This window comes from Muscardinus avellanarius (genome assembly GCF_963383645.1).
Source record: "Muscardinus avellanarius genome assembly, chromosome: 1".
Lineage (NCBI taxonomy): Eukaryota > Metazoa > Chordata > Mammalia > Rodentia > Gliridae > Muscardinus > Muscardinus avellanarius.
The window spans coordinates 203,495,725-203,518,708 of record NC_137786.1 but is presented as its reverse complement, the minus strand read 5'-3'; the positions used below and the strand labels follow the sequence as shown (position 1 = coordinate 203,518,708).

General features: G+C 37.5%; 1 pseudogene across 1 annotated transcript in view; it reads right to left on the bottom strand.

Annotated features, from left to right (window-relative positions):
• Positions 1–312: 312 nt before the first annotated feature.
• LOC308259499 (symplekin-like) overlaps positions 313–22,984 on the bottom strand; it is a 192,955-nt pseudogene continuing 170,283 nt past the window's right edge. The window contains exons 2-3 of the transcript in view: positions 13,553–13,644; positions 313–734 (exon numbers count right to left, since the gene is read on the bottom strand). The product of the transcript in view is annotated as a symplekin-like (transcript). The remainder of the gene's footprint in view (positions 735–13,552; positions 13,645–22,984) is intronic.

Here is a 22,984-nt window from a genome sequence, read left to right as displayed (position 1 = left end):
ACATCATGTACATTAGGAAATTTCCCTCTTCCTCCCTCTTATCCCCCTCAGTTAGGTCATCTTATTGGCTCATCTGTGATTTTTCCTTCATCTAAAGTTCTTCCTATGACCCTTTTCTCTCTAGTTTCTTCATATTAGGGAGACCATCCCATTTCTTACTTTTTATTACTGACTAATCTCACTTAGCATAAAGAAGAACAAAATTACATCATTTACAGGGAAATGGATGGAACTGGAGCTCCCTGAATTTCTAAGCTGGCATTCTGCTTAATTCAGTATTAACCTTTTGCCTCAAGATTCCTTTGGTGTGCTTCATTTTCTAAGGCGGCTGGACAGCAGATTCTTTATACTGAGAGGCACAATAGAACGCTCAGGGCCTGTTTTACTTTGGATCTGAACTATCCCCAGAAATCTATGTGTTGACAGTCTGGTGCCCAGTTTGGTGTGATTGGGAAGTGCTGGAAACTTTAAGAGATAGGGCCTGGTGAGAGATCTTTGGGTCACTGGCGATGTGCCCTTATGGGGATTGTGGAACCTCAGTTTCTTCTTTATTTTCTTTTTCACATCCCAGAAGCAAGGTGTGCAGTTTTTCTCTACTGCCTGCTCCCACTGCTGCCAAAGATCCAGAAGCAATGGAGCCAACTGACCACCGTTGAACCTCCAAAACCGTGAGTCAAAAGAAACCTGTCTTTTTAAGTTGATTTTCTTATTAAACTTTTCATAGTAATATAAGGCTGATTAATACAGCGTCAAAATTAAAAAATATTAATACCTTCTAGGCCTACTCTTCAATTATACATTAACATTATTACATGATTCGGAAGTTCTCATAGATTCTGAGAATATTTTTTAAACAATGGGGATGTTTAAATTCAGCTCTTTTTATTTTACTTTGCAATAATGCGGATCATATCCTAAATAGCTGCTTTGCTCAATGGTCATTTCAAGTTTTGAGTGAAATATAAGATGTTGATAATGTATTAGAAAGCATAGAACATCTGAAATAGATTTTTTTCTATTTTCAGGTGAACATCAGCTGTACCTTCTTATTTTCTATTTATCCATTAATTTAATAAATATCCTTTAACATTCTACTATTTACCAGGTTAAACTTGACCAAAATATTTGTCTTAGAAGGATGAGTCTTAACTCATAAAGAAATTTTCTTCATTGATTTATTTAGAGATGAGATGAATAGAAAGGAATTCATTCTCATCTTTGGAGAAAGTGTTCTGAACACAGGTAATCACATAGATAAAACAAACTAGATTTAAAAATAAAGTTTATTTATATGCTTAAATTAAATTTCAATAACAGTCATCATTAAATATTTACTATGGACCTGACACCGTGTTAATCCCTTTTCAGAAAATATGTCTTTAAATCTCCCTTATAATCCCAAGAGATACTATTACTACACATGTATTTTTCTTAAATAGTGTTAGAGAAATGAACCAGTCCATCCATGATTATTTAGTTAAGGCATGAAAGATAGACTGTATAACCAGCTCTGCCTTGGATGATGGTTAGAATTGCATAGATGCACAAAAATTTGGAAAACTATCCCAAGCAAAATCATGGAGAATGCACATATAAAGTGAAATTAGAAAAACATTAATGAATTAATCAGACTAGAATGAGAAGTTGGTATGAAAAAGGTATGACAATTCACCTGTCACTTAAAGATTGGTTATGTAGTGTGAAAAGCCACTACAAAATTTGGTGGTTTAGAATATTGGTGGCCATTTATTATGACTCAAAGTGTGGAAGGCGTACTGGGCTCAACAGGTGGTTCCTTTGTTCCCTACAGTGTCAACTGAAGCAGTGGTAATCCAGAGGCTTGAATCTGTTGCAATGTCCAAGATTGCTAACTCTTTTATTTGACAGATGGGGATGGCTGTTAGCTAGTAGTTCAGCTGGGGTGCTGATTGGGATGTCTCCTCCACATGGTCTCTCCATATGGCCTGGACTTCTACAGAATGGCATCTGGAATCTAATAGAAAATGTGTGAAAGTAGAAGGCGCATATATCATGCATTTATACTGCATCATTTCCCACTGCGTTCTACTGGTCAGAGCAAGTCTTGGGGCCAGCTAACCTAGATTTGAATGGACAGGAAATAGACTCATCTCCAGTTTGGAGGAGTGTCAACGAATTTGCAACCATTTTTAGGCTGCCACGTTGTAAAGGAGCGGAGCCAGATAGGTGTGAGAGAATAAAAGAGTAGCAGGGATCTTAAAGAACAGAGAATATCTTTGCAGTTTTGTACCCTGCAGAGCTCAAATATTTAAGAAACACTTTTAGGCCATGTAGAATATATTTATGGGTTTGTTTTTCACCACTGTTCAACCATTTAGAAACTTTGGTGCAGGAAATGTTGGAAGACATACTCTACATGGGTAAGTTAGAAGATAGCAAGAGCTAGAATAGCAGAAAAATATTTTTAATATATCTGAAAAAATTATAAATATGCAGAAAATGAAATGGAATTTTTGGATAAAATGACAGTATTTTTATTTCAGGAAATAGACTAATAGTCTATAAAGTCTGATATTTAAGATGACCTATGAGAATAAGAATATTAGGTTTTTCACTAATATTTATGATTCCATCCTTTCTAAAAATATTGTTTGTTTATATATTATAATGTGCATAGTATTTTCAACTACTATCTTATTTGTGTATTTATAAATAAATAAATGTATATGTATTAGAAAATGCTTGCTCAAAAACTTTTTTATTAATAACGTGTGAGATATGATCATGATGGTCGTAGATCATTGGAAATGAACGAAAAATAGCATATATAACATCAAAAAATCAAACATATTCACTAGTGAAAGAAAATTTTCTCATACTAATGATTGGTTATTGCTGAGATAAATAACTGTACATGAAAAAAAATGATAGCCCTTTCCTTCCTCCAACAAAAAAGCAAGGTATTAATCACTATTGATAGTAACAACTTTGAGGCTAAACTATAAAATATTATTGTTAAGAAAAATAGTATCCTTTAATATAAATTATATCCTGCTAACATGAGAGAACTATGTAACTGTATTTGCATGTCATGATTACCATAACACTCATCATTATACTTGAACCTATGGCCAAATGTCCAAACAAGAAGTCTTGACTGGTAAAGTTGATTATTAAGTACTTGACACTCTAAGTCATTTAGGTCTTTCTTCTTCTTCTTTTTTTTTTTTTTTTTTTGAGGTACTAGGGATGAAACCCAGGAGCATTCTACCTCCAAGCTACACCTCAAGCCCTATTTTTTATTCTTTATTCACACAGGGTCTCACTAAGTTGCAAAGGGCCTCACTAAGTAGCTGAGGCTGTCCATGAACTGTGATCTTCTGGTCTCAGCCTTCAGAATGCTGAGATTATAATTATACTCCACCACGCCCCTCTTCTAGGTCATTATTCTGAATCATAATATTATTAGCATTTTTTCTTTTTACACAGAACTGCTTTAAAACATGCATCCTTCGCCGGGCGTGGTGGCGCACGCTTGTAATCCCCTCGCTTGGGAGGCAGAGACAGGAGGATCGCGAAGGTTCGAAGCCAGCTGCGTGTGCTGGCTTAGGAGACCCTGTTTCCAAATAAAAATGTAAAAATAGGTCTGGGAGTGTAGCCCGGAGGTAGAAGGGCTTCCAGGAACCCCAGTACCACCAAAAAAAATAAAAAATAAAAAAAAAAATAAATAAAACATGCATCCTTTGCTTTTTTCTAACATTGTCCCCGTATTCCATCTTCAAAGTTTTTCTATTTCCCTCTTTTGTGGGTTCGGACTGACACTCTTTAAAAAATGTCTGCATTTGCTATTGAGTATATTTCTTGGGAGCACAGTATTCTGCCACTTCTATTCTTTGTGTGACCTCAGAAAAGTCTCTTAGTATCTTTGTCTTTACATTCCTCATCTGTAAAAAATAAGACTGGAAAAGTGAATCCTAAGATTTTTCTTAAATCTGACAATAAAAAGCTTATTTCTATCAGGAGATTTTTTTTTAATAAGTACCATTAAGAATCCAGGTTACTTGAGTCCAGATTAGTCTTATTAATTGATTTATATGGATCATTTTGAAAGACTACCATGAGGCCAAAAGAGACCTCATAGAGAACATGGGCAATCACTGTGTGGGTGCCAGAAATGAAGTAGTAGGTTCATAGTATTCTGTTGGTTGTGATTGAGAGAAAATGATTGTTGGTACAAGAGGAAGCACTGTCTTGAAGAAAGAAAATATTCTCATAGCTTAATATTAGAACAGAATCACAAGCTTGGAGAACCTTTATAATATCTCCTACTGAGAGGGTTTTATTTTATTCAATAATCAACATGCCAAGAAGGAAAAAACAGAGCCAGGATTGAGAGGAATATAGGTAAACAGTCATAGATCAAGGTCTATATAAATAAACTATGGGTGTCTGTATCAGTTTGGATCCTTCAAAATTCAGTGCCAAGATGCCATTTCTGGAGGGAGGGCATCTGTGAGAGGCAAGAGTAAGAAATAACAGAGATAGGGAAGACTTCATACCATCACGCCAGTTTGATACATGTGAAAGAGTGGGGAGGGAACACAAAGCAGGAGAAGCCTTAGTCTGAAGGCAAGTCTAAGAAAGTTCCAGCCAGGTCAAAGTGGAGTCCTCAAGCCAAAGGCATTTGTTAAAAGAGTCCTGAGTCTCACAGGACAGACCTGCATTAGTATTGCCATTATGCTCAGCCATTGCCCAAGAGCAGTTCACAGGAAGTTGGGCCTTGGCATGAATGTGGCAATAAATCCAAATAAAAAAAGGTTCAGTTTTAAAGGCTGTCAATCAATTAGACTCTCCATTGCAAGAGTCCTGAGCAGCATGTTTTCAAGGCTGTCACAGTATCTAGTGGACCCCAATATGCCTTCTTTAGTGCTAAACTTTTTTCTATTTGTTTGGTGCTTATAATAATAGCTTATAATGAAGTTCAGAGTAATAGAGACACATGTACACACAGAGCTTGATGAGCCCTCGTCCTCCCAGGTTCCACTCTTCTTCTTCCCCTTCTTACATAGGATGTTGAGATCAGCATTGATAATTTTGTTTATGTACATTATGTCAGCTAATGTGTTTCCTTCTTCAGAATCCCATTCCTTCACCAGACTTTTTCTCTTAGACCCCCTCTATCTCTTCACTGGTGTTTCTCTTCCTTGTTTGGAGTCTCTTTGGTGTCCCAGTTTCTCCCTAGCTTTTGCATACAAGGGGAAACATATGATCATTTTCTTTGTGACTGGTTGATCTCACTTAGCATAATAATCTCGAGTTCCAAATATTTTTTCTGAAAATGGCATAATTTTGTTCTTTATAGCTAAATAGAAAGTGGGTTTTAGTAAAGCATCATGACTAGAGTTAAGAAGACTGTATTATATATTTCAAAATTTCTGAAAGAGAGGATTGTAAATATTCTGCCACAAAGAAATGGTGAAGATGTGAGATTGTTGATATGTTAATTAGTCTGATTTGATCATTTCACAGTATATGCATGTTTTGAAATATCACAGCCGGGCATGGTGGTACACACTTGGAATCCCAGTACTTGGGAGGCAGAGACAGGAAAATCGCAGGTTTGTGGTCAGCCTCAGCTACTTAGTGAAGCCCTCAGCAACTTAGTAAGACCCTGTTTAAAAAATAAGAAATTAAAAAGAATTGAGCTGAATTGGGTGTAGCTCAAAGGTAGAATGCCCCTGGGTTTTATACCCAGTGCTACAAAAAAGAAATATTATATTGTATATTGTAATTTACAAACATATTCAATTAGCATTTGTTACTAAAAACAAAATGAAACTAAACTCTATATATGTATGTATAAGAAATACAAAATTATACACACACACACACACACACACACACACACACACACACACATATATATATATATATATATATATATATATAGTTTTATATTTCTTCTGGGAAGTGTTTATTTAGTTAAGTTGTCCATTTTATATTGTTTTTTGTATTGTTTTTAAGTTCTTGTATATTTTTAAGTTTTTATATTCTAGATATTATTCCTCTATCAGAAGAATATCTGCCAAAGATTTTCAACATCCTTATCAAACATTATATATAGTATTAATTTTTAAAAGTTTTGTGTATTCTAGATATTTAGTCAGTCCTCTATCAGAAGAGTATCAGAGAAAGATATTCCACATCATTAGCAATCAGGTTAATGCAAATAAAAACTTCTTTCTTTCTCTCTCTCTCTCTCTATATATATATATATATATATATATATATACACACACACACACACACATATATATATATATACATATACATATACATATATATGAATGACATAATCTTTTGTGATACAAACTCAGGATAACATATTTCTGAGCTGTATGGGGGAAGATAAGCTAATGATGATCACTGATTTGAGTTTATTCTATAACTATCCTATGCTAGGCAGTTTACATGCATTATCTCATTTACATTGCATAAGAATTCAATGAGGCAGCAATCAATATTTTAAATATTTTATAGATGAGAGAATCAACTTACTGAGATTGTGTTCACTCATATTATGTCATAATTCTTAACCTTTATCATAGATAAAAGCTTTCTGACACTACTAGATCTCAGTTTCACTTAGGAATTATGACTATCACTTAGACTTTATCATGAAACAATTTAATCTATTGATGACTAAGTCTACTGCAACTTTATGACTTCATCATAGTCCAAGAAAATAATTTTTCCTTTTACGTTCCACAATATATTTTTCTGGTAGCTTTTGTTTGGATATTTCACTTCAGAATTATCAGATTCTAATTATTCCACCACCTAAGATATACCCACTTATATTTTCCTTACTATATTTAGGTGGCACACATGAGGCTTTTGATAGATGCCTTTGGTCTCTAAGAAGGAAGGAAAATAGAATAAAGGCAACTTACATTATCTTAATATGTCTGGCACTCATTTTTTTAAATTTTCTTGAGATATCTCAAAAATTTATGGCAATTAGATTTTAAACTGCTTAAGGGCTGATATTGTATATAATTCAGAATAACATTTAAGAAAGACCTTTGCCCCACATACGAGCTTGATCAATATTTCCTTATGTAAAAAAATGAAAGCTAACCAGTGTTGTGTGTTTGTTCTGCACCAGAAACTTTCCCACTTAACATGCATTTAACTCATTTTTTGTGTGTGTGTTGGTCTGGGGATGGAACCCAGGGGTATTCGACTTCTGAGCTACACCCCCTGCCCTATTTTTTATTCTTTATTTTGATACCGGGTCTCACTGAGTATCAGAGGGCCTCACTAAGTAGCTGAGGCTGTCCGCGAACTGCAATCCTCCAGGTCTCAGCCTCCCGAATGCTGGGATTACAAGTGTGCGCCACCATGCCCAGCTATGTTAACTCATTTTATCTTTACTCAACCCTATGAGTTTAATAATTGTTATTGTTTTATAAAACAATAATCAAGAAAATGAGAAACAAAAGGAACTTCAGATAAATGAGGAGAGAGACCAATAGAAGAGTAGAAAAAAATTGGGGTAGAGAGGAAGAAATGGAGAACAAGAGGCTTGAGAAAAGAAACAGCTCAAATGATGCTATATTCATATATGAAGGTATCACCACCAATCTCAGTAACATGTGTGGGGTGTGGAGTAGTATAGAACCTGGAGTGAAACACCAAGCACCATGTGCATATTTGAGTGTATCCTTCTGAAGATGTATAATTACAATACACTAATAAAAATTTATTTTTAAAAAAGCAATACACCTAGATCACTTTGTAAAAAAAATATTTATCTACTATTTAGTAGTATGATCTTGTGTAATAACTTAAGAGTGCAACCATCTGTCAATTTGTCAGCATTTTTGTCCCTCTCCTGTTGGGGTGGCCAATATAAGAATTTTAGAATGAAAGAACTGACAATCAATGGAAAAGGGTAAACAGGAAGGCAATAGAATAAAGCATTCATTTGGCCCAATTTGTCCATGCTGCTGGCTACAGGTTTTATTTGGAGTAAAGAAGCATGATGATTTCACTCTCAGAGCCCCTGCTGCTTTGGGCCAACAGAGAAGGATGGTGATAGTGTGGGAGTCAGAAGCTTCATTCAAAACCCACTTAGTTTCAAATATACAAAAAGAGATCACTGGCCAGTTTGATGAATGAAGCCCAGTGTACTCATTATCTTGAATGGGGTTGGCTACCCATGTGTTTCTGCAAATATGGTTTTACTGGAACATGACCCTATCCATTCATTTGTTTGCGGCCTGTTACTTGTTCACTAAAACAGCAGAGTTGAGTGGTTATGACAGCGACACAAAATAATTAAAATATATACCATTTAGCCCTTTAGAAAAACATTTGCTGCTGCCAAGTCTTGAGCATGATGGAGCCATTCTATCACCAAAGAGCAATAGGATCAGGCTCTGCTGCTATGACCTCCGAGGCACCAAATGTGGTGCTCAACTCCTTAGCTGCCCAGTTTCTGCCATCCATCAAGCAAGTGGTAATAATATTTACCCAAATTTTCTCTAAATTAAGTGATTTAGCACATCTTAATCCCTTAATATGAGATAATATATAGTGAGTATATGTAAATGTAAGCTATAATTATTTTTACCTTACTATTATTAAGTCTTAACTTATTTCTTTGCTTAACTAAATCTAATATCCCAATAGCTAGGGAAAAAGATGAAAGCATCTCCTTTTCAAAGTATACTTCCTATCAGGCCAAATATTAATTTTATTCAACTGTTCATAAATTATCAACCCATGGCTCTCATGGGCTGTGACCTGTACCCTTTAGCTGGGAAAAGCTAGAATACAATTTTCATAAACAGCATACATTTTTTTCCAGCATGTTTGCAAACTTTTTATATTTCACCACTTCCTCAAGATAAATCAATTGTTATAAACATGCCCATGGCATTTTCTATGATTTCTTTCTACTTATAAAGATGATACATATGTACACTAATAGGGCAGGTGGTGTCAAGTTTAAGGAGGGCTGAGTGACCTGGTGGACCAGCCAATGGAATGAAGTCCAGCCGCTGTGGTCTTTAAGGGGTCAAAGAGCAAGCAGCCGACATTGTGGTTCTGCCGAGCTATCAGTGACTTCCTGAATAATTTTATCTCTTGACACAAAGCAGAAGGTGTTCTATTTATAGACCAGAGGAGCTGTTTGTGCCAAAGATGATCCAGATGCGTTCTTATCTTAGAGGAAACTAAAAAATGCCCACACTGCTTCCTAACACCCTTTTGCCATATGTAAGATGATGGACTCCTGGAGAGGATCCATAGAGATAATTCTAACAACACTACTGTTCACTGAGAACTGACTGTGTACCCAGCACTGTGCACATAAGGTATAAAACTGATCTAATAAAGAAATACTGATACTGTTCCCATTTCACAGAGGAACATGCTACTTAAAAGAGTTAAACATTTTTTTTTTAGATGTGGAGAGCAGAGCAAGATTTCAAGTTTGTTTCTGGATCACTTCAAATTCCAAGCACAATTGGAAAAGAGAATAGTATGTAATGAGTTTAAATTCTCAGCTTTCAAATCGAGTTAGAGAAATGACTTCTTAGCCTCTTTTTATTTGCAAGGCACATAGGTTTCTAATCCACTGACTGGAAATGAATCATGCAATCAAATTTGAATGTGATAATATTCCATGTCAGGGAAGCATTCAGCCAAGGAGGGGCAGAATCTGAAGCTGGGCCTATAAATGAATGAACGTGGCTGTTAGGGAATGTTATTACAAAAAAATAATTGGAATAAGCAATGCTTTATTATTTTAGTACTGGGGATTGAACTCTGGGGTATTCTACCTTGGAGCTATGCCCCAGCACTTTTTATTTTTTATTATTTTTAAAAAAATTTTTATTGGTGCACTGTATTCATACATCATAGTGGGATACAAAAACTTTTGTGGACATACATGCACACATCGCCCAGTCATCCCCCACCCGATCCCCACCCCATTCCCTCCCCATCCCTCCTTCCCATGCTTGGCTTCGTGGTTGACATCTAGTATTATAGCAATTTATCCAAAATTAAAAATGATAATCTCACATAACAGTTTCATTTGTCTGATACCAAGCTTTTGATAACTTAAAGATAACATTTTAATATTTCTTTTTGCTTTCTTTCTTACCAGAGAATATTTTTTTTCTTTTTTTTTAGGTGAAACTATCATATATTTATATATTTATTTTTCAGTAAAAAATCTATCGTAATATGTAATATGGACTCTAGATACCCAAAACAATATCGAAAAAGAACAAAGCTAGAAGATATATATTTTCTAATTTCTATTTTAAAACAGAGTCTCAAGTTGCTGAGGTTGGTCTCAAACCTGTAATTTTCCTGTCTCAGTCTCCCAAGTGTTGGTATTACAGGCATGTGCCACCATGCCCAGCATGAATAAGCAATGGTTTGATGTCCACACCAACCTCAGAGTGGGTTGATGAGCAGACCACAGGAGTGGGCTATTGAGCATAGGCAATACTTGGGTTCTTGGAAGGCAACTACAAGGAACTCATGAAGCGGTTTCACAAAACACAACCATTGGGATGAGTACCTTTGGTATCAATCAGGTGTCCTATCTGAAGTTTGAGTAGAAGGTTGGCATATCCCTACAATGGCACTAGAATTTGAAACAGTTTGTCAGGACAAAAGATTCACATTACAGTATCAGAAAGAAAACCTAACTACACAGATCATAAAATCTTATGGGAAACAGATCTACAAAACTTTCAAAACAAAAGCTTTCAACAGTTCTGTGTTAACCACCAAGAACCTTCCAAAAAGTAGGGCTAGAGTATTAAGCCATATTGCTAAAGCTCCACTGACTGCAATAAGGAAAGGCTGTTTGCAAAAGCTGGGGGTGGGATAAGATCAGTGAAGTTAGCATGGGGACAAATATACAAAGCTTTAGATATGTTTGTAACCAATAGTTACATGTAGTATAGATTCATTTAAAATGCATAGCTAAGTTAATGGAGAACTGGTAAGATGCACTGCTCAAAATTTATAACTCCACACATCTTCATCCATTCTTTATGCTTCCAGTCACATCTGCCTTGAATAAAATCCATCGATTCCTTATACATATCAGATGCTATACCAAGACCTGGGAGCACAAGGACAAATAAGACTTCATTTCTCTTTTTGAGGAGCTGAGAGTAAAAGGAAGAGATTGTCAGATACATGCACATAAGAATGCCCTTGGACATCAGTTAAAAACTTTGATGTATATACCCATCTTGATGTCCAGATTTAGTAGTAGGTCAGGGTAAATAGACTAAAAATACGCATTTTTACCAAGCACAACAGCAGAACCAGATCAGTCTAATTTGAGGCCAACATCTGGAGAACTCTGATTTAGATAGATGTGAGAGTCTTTGGTGAGAGTTTTTTTATGCGATCTTTCCAGATTTCATTGCAAAGGAGAGAAAATCTATCATCCTCAACAACAATGGAATAAAAATCTATCACTTAAGGAGAGAGAGAGCAGGTTATATGTTTGTGAATGTGTTTAAATAAGAAGATACATGCTTTTCTAAATTCTGTAGATGAGGTTGAGCTACAAGTCTTTTAAGACCTTTCTGTGACATCCAGGTCAAACCTACTCCAAATTCTATTCTATAGTAAAAATGAGTATTTCTGTTCATTTTGCTGTTTTTTTTTTTAATTTCCTTTATCTCTCCTGCCATTACTTCTTTCTAGGCCCTAATCTTGAGTTACTTATCCCTTTCTTATTACACTTGATTCAGATGTTTTTTTCTGAGAAGTGTTTAGCCAAGATGGATAAACAAAGTGAATAATATTACTTGAATGTAAACTAATTTTGAAAGACATAAGAGGCAGGATAATTAAAGCATAATGATATTCAACTTTACTCACATACTCAAGATTACCTTTAATTATTTTTATATCCCTGGAAAGATGGTAGAACTGATATTATCATTTATGAATTGCAAAGATATTAGAGATAGATGAAGGCTAAGTAATTTCACAGACATCACATGGGTTTTGAATGCTCTAAGGATACATAAAGAACAACTCAATTAAACCCAAAAATGTAGTGACTTAAAAACACACAAGAATTTGTCTTTCTTGTGATTTTATGCACAAAGGGATGTGAATTGACTGGAAATTTCTCCTGGGTTTACTGGTGCAGCCACAGGAACTTGATAGACTGGAAGATATAGAAGGCACAGCCCAGGTGGCTGGTCTCTTTCTCTTCCCATGATTCTTGGGGATGGAACCCAAGAACATTCTACCTCCAAATGGCACCCCCAGCCCTAATTTTTATTCTTTATTTTCAAATAGGGTCTCACTGAGTTGCAAAGAGCCTCACTAAGTAGCTGAGGCTGTCTGTGAACTGCGATCCTCCAGTCTCAGCTTCCCAAATTCTGGGCTTATAAGCGTGAAAATCATATAAATTCACTTAATCCATATTCTGTTGGTGCAAAGCCTTGTCTAGATGCAAGATGTGAAAAAGCAGACATGAAGGTGTGATGCCATTTGAAAATTCACATCCTAAGGAGACTTCCATAATAGGAAAAGAAAAATATGCTCTATTTTGCAATTTGCCACAATGTAGTGGTAAATTTCTCACTCATTGGCCATAAATTATTCACATTTTTACTACATGCAAAGTATACTCAATTTCATCACAGCGCCCACAGATTTCATTCCAAAGGCAGCCTCAAGTTTTGAAGAGCTCATTTTGTTAGCTTCTTCTACTCTAGGAAAAGATTAAGGTCAACATCTGCTTCCTAAGAGTGATATTTTGTCCTTTGTTCTCTTCGGTTCTAGGCTCTGAGCTCTGCATTTTTATGTCCACTGAGAATGTAGTTAGTTTTTTATGTGTGCAGATAGCTTTATAATAATGCCTTCTTTTTTGTGGTACTGGGGGTGGAACCCAAGGGCTTTTCTACCCCTGAGCTATACCCCCAGGCCTATTTTATTTTATAATTTATTTTTTTAACAATTTTTTTATTGAACATAAATACTATACATTTAAACCTATTTTATACTTTATTTGGATACAGGGTCTCACTAAGTTGCTCAGAGCCTCAGTAAGTAGCTGAGGTTGGCTTAGAACCTGTGTGATTCTCCTGTGTCAGCTTCCCAAGTGCTGGGATTACAAGCTTGTGCCACCAAGGCTGACTTATTATAATGCTGATTGTTGAAATTTGCAAAACTAGTGGCCTCTTTTTGTTTCAAAATCTGTTTTAGTTTAGTAAACAATTGTGGACTTTTAGGGGGCCAATTGATATTAACTCTATGCTTCCCAAAACTGTATTGGAACTTCTTGGTACAGTAAATATAGGATAAAAATAGCTACTTGATTTTTTTCTCGTGATTGTGGTTTTTCTTTTGTTTTTGTTTCCTAGTATAGGGGATTGAACTCAGGACCTTACACATACTAGGCAAGTGTTTCACCACTGAACTACATCCCCAACCCTTTTAATATTTGTGAGGATCAAATGAAAAATATACATATAAAATAAATAATAAAGGCTCGATCCATAAATATTACTACTGTTATTCATCATCTCCATCATTATCATCATCATTATCATCATCATCACCAACTCCAAAACAATAGCAACATGAGAGGGTAACTCAGGTCTGAGGAGAAAGATGGAAAAAACACCCAAAAAGGTACCTAAGATAGAAAATTGGTTGACATTAAGATACTTTTATTTTCTAGATATTAAGATACAGTAATACTGAGTCATATTGGAAAAAATGGCTTACTGATAGGTCTTCCGACTTACTGAATTTGACTCCTTATTGTCCTTTAATGCACCTCAGCTGCTTTTTCAAGAAGCTGGTGAAGCTGAAGAATAAGAGAAAGAAATGCAGAGGGAGAAGACAAGTAAAAAAAATGGGCATGGGAAGGTCTTAGGTAAAGTCAAAGGATGACTGTAAGGTGAAAGCTTTCTGTGGGTCAGCTTTGTTTATGTTAGGACTCTTTCTAGAAGTATTCTCCACATTTTTACAACCTTAGTGATCTAGCAGAATATCAGGCTTTCTAATTTTCTTTCTTACTTTCATCCTTTAAGATGAAGAGGAGGTATCCTGGTTAAGAAAGATCAATAGGAGTCTTTCATCTAGTTCTTCTTTTTGTTCTTAACCTCTACCTTAGGGCATTTTGTTACAGGAGAAGGGGTGATTTCATGAAAGATCTGGAAGAGTTCCCAGTGAAAGAGAAAGGGAGAAGCAACTCAGGACTGGGGAGGTCCTTGGCTTGCATTACAAAAGAGAATTTCAGTAGGAACCAGTCGTACATTTAGGAGATATTTAGGTGAAAAAACAAAAACACATTCAAAGAAGAATTCAGGCCACTTCCAGAGTGAGAGATGCCTTTGGGAGTTCATGGCTGCTCTAATTTAATAGGGGATTTTTGAGAGGGGTGGGTAGGAGGAGGTATGTGAGAATGACAGCAGCCTGGTAGTCATAAGATGATTTAGGGTACTTTGGTCATTCTTCAGGATCCTGAAAACCTTCAGGTTTATCAGTACCTCTTTTGATTAGATTACTCAAGGACTGCTAATCACGTCCAAAGAGATAGGTGTTTTTTTTTTTTTTTTTAAAAGAAATCATTTACAGGTGGGATGGCATGCAGTGTTCCAAGATGATTGCTCCTTTGTGTGATCTTCATCCTCTCACCAACAGATATCCCTCTGCTAAGCTATTCTTGGGCTAGATAATTAAGAGTTCAAGGTTTCTGACATGGCATCTGGCCACCTTTCTGGATTTTTGTGGGGGCTATGTTTGTCTGATCAATAGATACTTCTTTGAGGAGAGCCAGAAGTGCTCAAGGTATTAACAGTTGTGGCTTGGAGTGAGGTAGGAGGTGGGTTAAGCCTGGCATGAGGAATAAGAATATTGGGGAATATTGCCACAACCTTCCATATTAAAATTATATTTTTGTTCTTTATTTATGTCAGCATGTCTCCTTTCTACTTATATCTTTTATTTATTTTATCCAACCTTATTTTCCTTTCCTTTCTTGCTTCCTCCCTTCCTTTCTTTGTCTTTCTTTCTTCTTTCTTTGTCTTTCTTTCTTCTTCTTTCTTTCTTTCTTTCTTTCTTTCTTTCTTTCTTTGTTATTTGAATTAAGTTTAGCATTCTGCCAGTGAGCTTTATCTCCAATCATATTTTATTATTTTTATTTATTAAGAAAGGATCTCTCTTAAGTCTCTGACAGTCTTTTTTCATTGCTGAGGCTGATCTCAAACCTGCAATCATCCTGTCTCAGCCTCCCCAATACAGGGATTACTGGCATGTGCCACCATGCCTGTCTTTCTATCTCATTTTAATTCTAAAATCATGCCTTGCCCCCAAAGACCCAATCTATCAATCCTCTTTAGATGAACAAATTCTATAGGGATGCAGTTTGGCCTGAGAAAAATCCTAACTACAAAGAAACAGGAGTTGTTGTTGGGTTCCTTATAATACCAAATGCTGCTCCTAGACAAGAGTTATCCTTTGCTTTGGAGTTAACCTTTGTAGGTTGCCATTATGAAATAACCATCGTGTTTATTTCTAACACTTTGTAGCATAAATTACAAGGCTGAGACTCTCTGGCAAGTTCCTAATCTCATATTTGGTTTATGTCTTAGAGCCTGTCAGTGTATACACACTGTAATAATTATACCTTTCACTTTCGGAGTGAATTATACTTTTATTCATAGAAATCAAAGAGAAAATTATTCTGAAACAAAAAAGCAGATTAAATTTTACTGTAAATATATGCTGATATAACTCTCTATCAAACATAAAAGATTATCACTACAGGCATTCTTTCCTATCAATTTAAAGTTGTAGCTAGACATGCTGGGAAGTACCCTGTGGGTATGTCTTCAAAGTTTTCATGTATGATTTGTTTTCCTTTAGCTCTCCCACTTCCTGCTAACTTCTTCGTGCTTTCTTTCTTAAAAACCATACACTCTGTGATGTTGGTTTGTGGTCATTTGCTTATTATCTGCTTCCTAATTACTATCACTCATGACACTATTGCTACTAGCATGGCTGTAAAATAAGGAAATATGTTTCCATGTACCTTCTATTTGCTCTGTTCCTGAAATAGCCTCGGTCCTATGAAATGTGCTTTGCACACAGTATATCTTCAGTGATGACTTGTTAAAAGAACATATAAACTTAGTTCAGTGATGCATGCCTGTAATCCCAGTATCTGGGAGGCTGAAACAAAAGGATTACAAGTTTGAGGTCAACCTCAGTAATTTAGCGCAAGACACTGTTTCAAAAGAAAAATAAGATTTAGAAGTATAGCTCAGAGGTAGAATGCCTTTGGGTTCAATCCCAAGGGGGGAAAAGAGAGAAAGAGAAATGGAGAAGAAAATTAAAAGTCAACATCAGCCTCTCAGAATACAAAGAAATTGATAGAATCAGGGAAGTGCACTGTTCTCAGAACTTCTTATAATTGAAAACTTTCTTTAGATCAACTGAATGCCTTAACACCTGGCTGAGCTCTCTGCTACTTGGCGAGCCCCTCACCATAAACCTCACTCACTCATATCATCCTGGAAGAAAGAGGAGGCACAGAGAGCTTGGATGAATACAGAGACGAATCAGGCCAGGAGCCAGCATAATAGCAGATTAGAGAAATCAGCTCTAGAAGAGAAGTTTAGAATGTGGAATCCCAGGAAACTTTAATTCCCTCTAAGGAATACTCCAAGCAGACCAGTCTAATTTTAATCTTAATGAAGTGGAAGACATGTGCTAAAATGCGCATTACTCATACCTGGCACCAAAAGGACATCCTTTTTCTCTTGAAAGTAAAAGACAACAACAAATAAACTATGTATTCAGCATGGTTTAAAGGGAGAAAGCAGGGTTTTATTTTTGTTGTTGTTTTTGGTGGTACTGGGGTTCCTAGAAACCCTTCTACCTCTGGGCTACACTCCCAGACACCTATTTTTTTATATTTTTATTTTGGAAACAAGGTCTAGTTCCATCAATTTTTCTGCACATGACAGTTGTTAAAAATCATTAAAAATAAAACATGAGAATTTGACATAAGAAACTTAAACAGCACATATGTAATTTTATTTTTTGAAAAGTATATTTCCAAAAGGTTTGTATCTAGGCTTACACTTCTCTTTCTGGCAGGGAAAATTTCTTTCTTGGTCAAACTTTTAGGGGAGTCTATCCTTCATTTATATTTATTTCAAATGGCATTTAAAGCAGCAAGCAATTATTAGATATTACAAAAATGCTGAAAAATAAGTTTTAACTTGAGATAAGACGTGGTGTGTTTGTGTGTGTGTGTGTGTGTGTGTGTGTGTGTGTGTGTGTGTGTGTATGTATACCTAGGAGTAAATTGAGCAGTGTTCACCTCCCAGGAAACTAGCTCTTGGTAGTAAACACTCAATTATAAAATGTGAGAATGATTTTGTGGCAAAATGAAAAGCTCGTTGGTTTGGGTGTCAGGGAAACCAGGTTTTATTTCACACTGCCACCCACCTAATCCCTGGCCTTGTTTGTAATGAATTAAGTTCTGCCTCCATGGCATATACATTTCTTGAGCAGCTACTTAGTATCAGATGCTATGTTACACAGTGAAGAGAAAAGAAGATCCAAAATGGAGATTGCTTCTGACCTCTGGGAGTCAGCCTCTCAGACTGTACTATTTTCTTTGTATGTGGTACTAGGAATGGAACCCAGAGCATTCTACCTCTGAGCTATACCCTCAGCCCTATTTTTTATTCTTTATTTTGAAAGAGAGTTTTACTAGGTTGCAGATGGCCTCACAAATAGCTGAGGCTGGCCATGAATCTACAATCGTCCTCTCTCAGCCTCCCAATTACTGGGATTACAAGCATGCGCCACCACACCTCGAGCAAAGGTACTATTACTAGCGTATCCTGAGTACTGCGGGGGCTCCAAACCCTCTGCTTTCTCTGGATCTTCCTTTCAATCCCTTGAAACAGGGACTTCACTTTTCTCATGGTCAGTTTCTTCCTCTGTGAGAAGGAAATGAGCAGGTGGGGCTGGGGCATGAGAGTGAGGTTGATAGCCAGTGTTTCTCCCAGTGCCAGTCTTCAGACTCATTAAATCTGGGATAATAACTGGGTACCATTCCAGATTGAACAAACCGGTGGATGCTATTCCACAATAAGAAAGCAAGAAGCTGCTCTCTCTGTCCAATTTCTTTTTTATTTCACTGTGATATTTTAATGCCAGAGATTAGAAATCCAAGCAATAATAATCCAATTTCCTAGTTTACCTTATAAGGAAGATGGAGTTGAGACTTGAATACAAAGTGACGTAGTCCTGAAAACATTCTGTGGACCTAATTCACCTCTCCTGCCCCCTGCGGGTCCTGCACACAGCTGGCCGCAGCCTTTATCAGAGGTAAGTGGTGAATTTCATTCTCTGTCGATAACCAATCTTACTTAAAAAGCATTTTATTTCTTGGAAATGAGCTTTTGTACACAAACCCTCAGACATTTGCCACATCGAGCTGCAAAGGGAGTGCAGCCTCAGAGTTGGCATAAAAATAAATCACTTTAATTTTATATATTCATTGGCCTGAAAGGGATTAGGGTTGAGAGAGAAGGGTGAGGTCCAGAGAGAAACACCTCACGAGTTGTGTGCCCGTATTTTTGCATCAGTTGAACCTCGCTACAATGTCTTATTACAATGAACTCATAAAATAACATATTTTTTAAAAAAACTTTTAATTAGATTCAAGCATTGTCATCTGGATCAAGGCCATTCTGGTGCATGACATTTTAAATGATTGGGTTCTAAGTTGTTGAAGTTTGTGTTTACATTTTTTATATTAACCATGGTTTTTGTTATTGTTTTGTTGTTGTTGTTCATCCTGTTTTGTTACTGGGGCCTGAACCTAGGGTCATCTATCTCCCTGCTACACCCTAGCCCTTTTCATTTTTTATTTTTATTTTGAAACAGGATCTCGAGAAGTTATTGAGGTTGGCCTAGAACTTGCGATCCTCCTGTTTCAGCCTCCCAAGTGCTAGAATTACAGGCATGTAACATATTACAGACCCAGCTTGACTGACATATGTTAAGGGACTGGTTTATCTATCACCTCTCAGAGAAAACTGTCCATCCGAAAAGTTTGTTAGTTGATTTAAAGTCCTGTGACAGAATTTTCCCCCGAGAAAGCTAGTCATTCAACTTCTATAATAGAAGAGAACTTTCTAAGACTTTTATCAACAAATACAGCTCTCATTAATTCCTTGTTCTAAAAGGCTTTGCTAGTAGCATATAATAATTATATCTCATACTGGAATATCTAAAATTATTAACTTAGACTTTTAAAAAGTGACCTGTGGAAGCCAGGTGTGGTGGCACATGCTTTTAATCCCAGCATTCGGGAGGCTGAGACTGGAGAATCGTGGTTCAGGGACAGCCTCAGCTACTTAGTGAGGCCCTCCATAACTCAGTGAGACCCTGTTTCAAGATAAAGAATAAAAAAATGGGCAGGGGGTGTAACTCGGAGGTCAAATGCCTCTGGGTTCCATTCCCAGACCCGGAAAAAAAAAATAGTCCTGTGGAATAGTTGAATGTTATTACTGCCATTATTCTGATAAAATAGTGACAAATTAAAGAATGAATGGAAATAGAATTCAATTTCTATACATTATGGAAATTGCATTCCAGCTAAAAATATGTCTACTTTAAATTTCTGTCACGGTTAGTGTTTATTAGTTAGCCAAGCATAGAGGTGCAGGCTTGTAATTTTAGTTCTTGGGAGGCTGAGACAGGAGTATTACAAATTCACAGCCAGCTTCTGCAACTTAGTGAAACCCTGTTTCAAAAATAAACAATAAACCAGGCATCTTGGCTCATGCTTGTAATCCCTGCACTTGGGAGGCTGAGATAGGAGGATCGTGCAGGTTGGAAGATAGCCTTAGCTGACTTAAGAAACCCTATTTCCAAATAAAATATAAAATAGGTCTGGGAGTGTAGCCCAGAGGTAGAAGGCCCCTGGGTTCCATCCCTAGTACCACCAAAATAAATAAATAAATAAATAAATAAATAAACAAAGAAATAAATAATATAAAATAAAAAATAAAAATAGACCTGGGGTAGAGTTCAGAGGTAGAATGTTTCTGGGTTCAATCCTCAGTACTAGAATATATATATATATATATATATATATATATATATATATATATATATATATATCTTATCTCTCTATATTGTAATATTCTCAAGGTCAGGGTCCTTCTATATGTCTTTGTATTCATAGAACCCAGTATATTATTTTGTGCAACAGCTTTTCTCAAATGTATGACTAATGGATATCTATCATAACACGTGGATAATTATATCTTGTTTGAATAAAAAGTTTTACTTCACTTGAATGGGTTGAGGATTGTTATGCATATTAATTTATTTTTGCAGTGCTTGGGATCCAACCCAGGGTCTCACATATGCAAGGCAAGTGTTCTACCACTGAGTCATAGCCTCAGCCCATATTACATTTTTTGTAACTATGAATATGAAAGATTGAGATGACATTGTAGCTACATCTAGAACTTTTTCAACAGCTTTTCAAAGATCTGTCTTCTTTTTTCATAAGTTTATTCCTCCCCTCATCCATTCATCAATTGACCTATAATGTATTTATTGTGTGTCCATTATTTACCAGGAAAGTATTAGAATTTGAATGAGCTCATGCTTTTCCTGTTCTGCCCTGACTTATTTTTCTTCACTACTACCCTTGAATATCATCTTAGCTCTCTCCTGAACTTTGAATGATAAGTGAATTTCATAACTTCTCATTGCCTCCCCACTTCTTGCTGTAAAATAGAAATTATGATTCATGCATTTGTTCTGTGGAGTGAGAGATGACTAAGGGGGCAATTATTATGAGCTCAATGTTTCGATGACAGGCAAGTGGAGAACAGAGCGAGTTCATAATAGATAACTTCATTTTTAAGAGAAGGAAATGACTCGTGAAGCTGAATGATCCAGAGAGGCCCTCTGCCTTTGTCAAGGACTCAGGACTGCTCCTCACCCTTTCTCTCCTTTTCTTAGGAGAAATGTTTCTTAGAAACATTTTCTTAATGTTTCTTCTCCTCATTGCACAGTGATTCTTCCTTTTCTCTCCTTCGGCCTAGCACCTATTTGGTCTTCTCTACTCCAGCCTGCCTTTGCTCTGCCTAATACATTAATACTCCAAGTAGAGCTGTGACTCCACCATACCCACTCGCAGTCATTCAGTGGAGGCTAATGTTTACACCTGCTAAGGCATTGGATGCTTTCTACTTTCAGGCCAAGCAAACTGGAAGACAGTTATTTCTCAGGACTTCCTTTGTGCCTGTCTCAGATGTCCTGAGCATTTATCATCTCTTGTTCTATACACCCTAAGGAGATGCTTCTGTTGTTAGGGTCTGAGATGCGCCCCCTCTTGCCCAAATAATGAAGAACACACCAAGGATGTAATACACAGGCAGAGTTTTATTGTGCTGCAGCTCTTTACTGGCTAGCCAGTGGTCAAAATTCCTCCACTAGCTCGACTGTCAATCAAGGAATTGCCCAGCAGCTACCAGAGCAAGACTGCTCTGGCCGGGCTAGCGTTAACCTCAGTAGACAGCAAGGAAAGCGGGTCGGAATTTGACCCAGGGCTCACTTCGGGGTCTGGCTTTATAGCCCCAGGAGGGAGTGGATACACCCACCAGAGCCCGCCAAACTTAGAATACAACCAATCAGGTACAAGGACAAACAAGTACAACCAATAATTTTAAAACATGCACACACACACACACACACACACACACACCCGGTCAGAGCCCGCCAGCCTTAGAATACAATCAATCAGATACAAGGACGAACAAGTACAACCAATAATGTTGAGCCCGCCAGAAGTCGGAGCCCGCCCAGAGTCCGAGCCGCCAGAGACTGCTTATCTCCCTTATGGTATGTGCTCCTTTGCTAGGATCTAGGATCGCCTCTGGCCAATTGTGTGGAATGCAGATGTTTCCAGGCAGGTATAGGTTTGTAATTTAGGAAGAACTACTTCTCCTAAGAAGCAAGTTCTAATATTCTTTAAACACCAAGCAAGTTTGAAACGAGAAAGACTACTGCCTAACAAATGTTGAACATACACATAAGCAGTTGTACAGAAGTCAGAACTTGAGCGGGCAGTTATTAAAGAAAGACCGGGACTTACAAGTTACGATGAGAGCGGGTGAGGAAGGCCCACATGTGGCCTCCTGTGTATTCCCAGCATACTGCCATGCGGCCACCCTGGGCCCGGTTGGGAGCCTCTCTGTCCCCGCACAGGGGCGTGCACGCTGGGGCCTTCCCGCAGGGACCTGTGGGGGACCTGCTGAACATTCCTAAATCCCAATGTCTTAATTCTCTAAAGCCATTCTTAACAGTAACAGGGAAGCCTATCCAGAAATCAGGGGTCAGGTCCGAGGCAGTGGCTCATGGTGGACCACAGGGGTCCCTGCCTTGTACCATCAGAGGAGTAGTGGAAGGGCGAGGCCAGGCTGTCCTGACCCGCAGCCTGCTCCACTCCCTGGGCTAGGCCTGCTGTCCTAGACCCATCTGGCCCTTTCCTTCTGCCCTTCTCTTCCTGACCCCTCAGACTTGCCCTTTAGCCGGGGTCTGGACTCTGTTCCTGTGAGCCAGGAATACTCGGTATCCCTGCTGTTGCCCACACAGGCCTTGGCACCCAGATCCCTCCAGAGGGTCTGGGCTCGGGTCCTGGCCCCAGCCCTGGCACCCCAGGGTTGGGAGAATGGAGGAGGACCTCTCCAAACCTGGACTGGAAAATCCCAGTCCGAGGGGAGGGCTGCCTTTTACCCCTCACCTCGGCTAGGCCAGGCTGACCTTGGTGCTGAAAAATCTGCCTGGAGGGTAAGTTAGTATTATCTTGTTCCAGAGGCTAGGAGGGAGAGTGTTGATCTAGCTCAGAGATATTGGGCGTGGAGGGGACAGAGACCTTGTCCGACAA